Raw genomic sequence first — 4,222 nt, forward strand, 5'->3', positions numbered from 1 at the left:
TATATATATTTAAATTAGTTATATTAGAGTTCTCTTGATCGCGTCTATATTTAAAGAAAAAAGATATAAATCAAAAAACATCGAGACGAGTCTTAGCAGAAAAAGCTGTTGATTGTTGGTATAAACTGGGGGAATCTGTTTGTAAATAAACGAAAATCTGATCTCAACGTAGTTCTATCAATATCATTTTATATGTATATTATATGTACATATATGTACTACAAATCCAATAAAGAAAAAGCAAAACAGAGTATTCCACGACAAAATGAATCACGTGGCCAAACTAGCGATTGATGAAAAAAAATTCCAGATTTATTCGATTGAAATCCAACTTTATCGGCGACGAATTTAACTGAAATAAAATTGCTTACAATTACAGAATCTCCGATTATAAATATAAATTACTCGTAAAACTTTTCTAATTTAATTTGTCCAACCAATTATCAAACAATTAATTATTCCGTCCACATTAATAAAACATTGTTGATATTAATTGCTTGATTCAGTCACTCCATTAAACTGGATTTGATCAAAGTCGTCGTCGCAATTTTTATTATTTCTTGCATGAGAAATAGAATCAGCGCAGCCAATTGGCCAGTCTGATTACCAACGCTTGAAATGGAAATAATAATTTCATCATTAACTTTATTAATTCTGTCGACTATTATGCTTTTGTGAGATGTATTTTGCGTCTATAATTATGCCTCTATCTGTCGTTTTACTTCTACGGTACCAGTTGCTGACACGGTGTTCGAGCTCGAGCGTGAGAGTCGAGAATCGAGGACGAAGGCGTTTGAAATAGGGAAAAGTAACGGGGCGAATAACGGATTGGACATTTAGTGCATCCTGCCGTGGCCACTCCGAAACCATTACGATAGATTGTCTGCTCGTGGAAAACGGATAATTATACCGAATCAAATGTTGAACGCAAAACGGTGGAAGATGAACGCTCGGTTTGTCGGCGTTTAAAATCTTCGATGGAAACAAATCGATATTATTATATTCGTATCTCCGACAATAAATGTCTTTCCATCTTCCATTTATAATAGATAGTTTGCACGGTGAGCAAAAAGTGGTCTGATAATTATATCGATTTAACTGAAGATATCAATAAAGATTATTATTATTTTGAACGCTGAATCGAATGTTTATTTTTGATTGTCCGCGTTTAACATTCCTAAGCTGACATCATTTCGACGTCAAAATGACGATAAATGACGCTTGCTATCTGAGAATGTTAAACGATTAAAGACCGATTTATCAGTATTTAAAGTAATAACAGTCTTTATTTTAAAAAGCATAAGTGACAAGAGAAGTATGAGTACATACATTATAAAATAAATTAGAAAAAGCTGTAAAGGATGACGTATCAGTATAATGTTGCTCATTGAGACTCTAAGCCTATAATAATACAATACATTGAAAAAAAGTTTACTAAATCTTAAAACATGTTTCTTTGAATAGTATATAAGTAAACATAATATAAGTAAACATTTACATTGTATAGTAAATAAATATTTACTATATAAAAAAAATAATTAAATCTAACTAAATCAAACAAATATTTATTAAAATTCACTGTTTCAATGTATAAATATAAATATAATAGCATACAGACAAATAACAAAATTTTCGATCAAGATTTCTATATCTAGATATAGAATCTTTATGCGAGGATAATGATCATTCTATAGCTTCCATTTATCAAGAATAAGAAATTCTCCTGAATGTTCATCTTATATAAAATTAGTAAAATGTATAATTATTTAATCCATAGACATAATGCGTCTCGTATCTTTTTTTTTATGATGATATGTGTTTTACATGCACAGAAATTCGCTAGCAAGGAAAAAAAACGCTGGATCGAAGGACACGATTAGACGATCATGTTTTTCACGGAAAGCTTCCGCCGCGTCTTCATGCTGCGCCACGTAAAAATGTCGTAAAATTTCGTCATGCTAAAGCGACGTAAGATGATGATGCGTATTGTTTCCAGGCCGTTTATCAGTTTGCATGACGTGGTGAATCTTCTCGGAATGAAACGGAAAACCTGTGACATTTCCAGGATTGACGGCGTGAATTCAAGAAAAAAAGCTGATAAATGATTTTTCCTTTTTCGCGAATAGAGTTTATTTCCAAGAAGATAACGCTTCCGACTGGAAGCTGCTTGTTAATCCAAGCCGTTATGTGTTTGTGGTAATGAGATAACATAATTATGAGAACTATCGAGAATAAAACGAGGTGGTTAATAATTGCTACGCGAGAAAAAAATGCTCTCTCCCAGTTTATATTAGACACTCTCTAAAAGAGGATATTTGATATGCAGCAAAGGTGCGAATCATATATTTGTGAGGTTAAATCAAATCAAATCGAATCTTTGATAATATATGTTCGAAAACGAATCGAATCGAATTTGAAATATTTATATCGAATCAAACTCAGGTAGCACATATTGGTTTTATATGCGTTTCTTAAATGTTTGTAGAACATTGAATACATTTAGAAAATATGTATAAAATGTATGAACCAATAAGTGAGAATCGAGTCATTTTATTTAAAAATGAATTGAATTCGAACGAAATTTTCCTGGATTTACATTAAAAGAAATTTGAAAATAATAAGATATTTTTCAATAACGTTCCAGATTTTTTAAATAGACATGAAAATAAATCATTCAATTAAGAGTCGTGCATAAATGAAGCAAATAAAATAAGCGATTGATTTGAAATTTTGAACTTATCCGAAAAGCTCTCAGATTTGAAAACTAGTTGATAGTGGGTTCGATTTAAATTCGAACTATTCGCATCTTTAGCATAGAAACTTTTAATTTTAATAAAATTATGCGAAAGGGAAGAGAACATATGTTTACTACTTCTTTCTCTTTTTGTTTTATTTTTTCCTTATCCTTTTTTCTCTTTTAGGAATTGATAAAACATGGCAAACCAATCAAAATGGCTGTTTCATATTTAGACTCTTTATTAGATCTCTATATGTATATTAATAGGTCTCTATATGTATATTAAATTTAAATTAAATCGAGATTTTATGCTATCTAAAATTAAGATTTTCAAATTTTTGTGGAGAGAGGTGCTCTTCAGAGGTCTCGACAGTTTTATAGACACGTGTTTACGTTAAATTATCTCAAACAGAATAACAGATCATGATAACGTCAAAATGATATTAAAATGAATCTTGTCTGATCTTAAAAAGACCTTTAATAATTATTTTGAAGTTATTTTGATGCTATTTTAATCATCATAATTTTGTTTACGCTTAAGATTATAAATGTTTCTAGTCTTAACGTAACCTACTGCAAACGTTAAAAAAAACATATTCACTTTTGTAGCAATTAAAGTTTCAGTGTCAAAACTACACGTTCGTAATAAACTGGATGATGTTTATTGGCACATAGATATATAATTTATCGTAATTATATGAATCGCTGTGACTGAGACGTGAGTGGTCGCCCCAAAATGCGAAGATCGCCTCGTCATCTCAATCCAGGTTTTGATTGTCAAACATTGAGAAAAGAAACGTATATTTCTGTAATGATTAAAGTTTCTATTTCAAAACAACACGCTCGGAATAAATTAAACCTCGAATTGAATACTATTTATCGATATTATCGATATTAAGAGAAATGAGTCATCGAAACTGATGTCGAATTGATATCGATGATTTCAACATTAATTTCAACAATAGTTTGACATCGATTCGATGATAACTGATGATTATTTCTTGCTAGGTAATTAACAATTTATTCATAAAGAATAAAATCGACTGTACATTTCTTAAAATTATATATATCAAAAAGATATGTATTAATTATAGAAAATATATCATCTGAAAAAAAACGAAAATTAAAAATTGTATTATTTGGATGCTCAAAAAGTATTCGTCGAGAAATTTAGCTTCTAAAATCAGAAATACATATGAAGTTCGTTTAAACATATTAAAACAGAATGTATTCATAAACATGTTAGAACAGAATGTATTTATTGTATAAAATTGTTAATTAATGCTTACTTTCTACAAATAAGACTTTTTTAATAAAAAATTTCCTTGTACAAAATTTCCTTGTTTTTTGCTCTCACTGTAGATATATTTTATCGTAATTATACAAATGATTAGTAATTAGTATATGACAGTAGTAACGTCTTAAAATAGAGTTTCATTGATTGATTCTTCGAATAATTCCGATTCGAGTCTTTAGACCATGTTC

The sequence above is a fragment of the Atta colombica genome, unplaced genomic scaffold (genome assembly GCF_001594045.1).
Source record: "Atta colombica isolate Treedump-2 unplaced genomic scaffold, Acol1.0 scaffold9, whole genome shotgun sequence".
Lineage (NCBI taxonomy): Eukaryota > Metazoa > Arthropoda > Insecta > Hymenoptera > Formicidae > Atta > Atta colombica.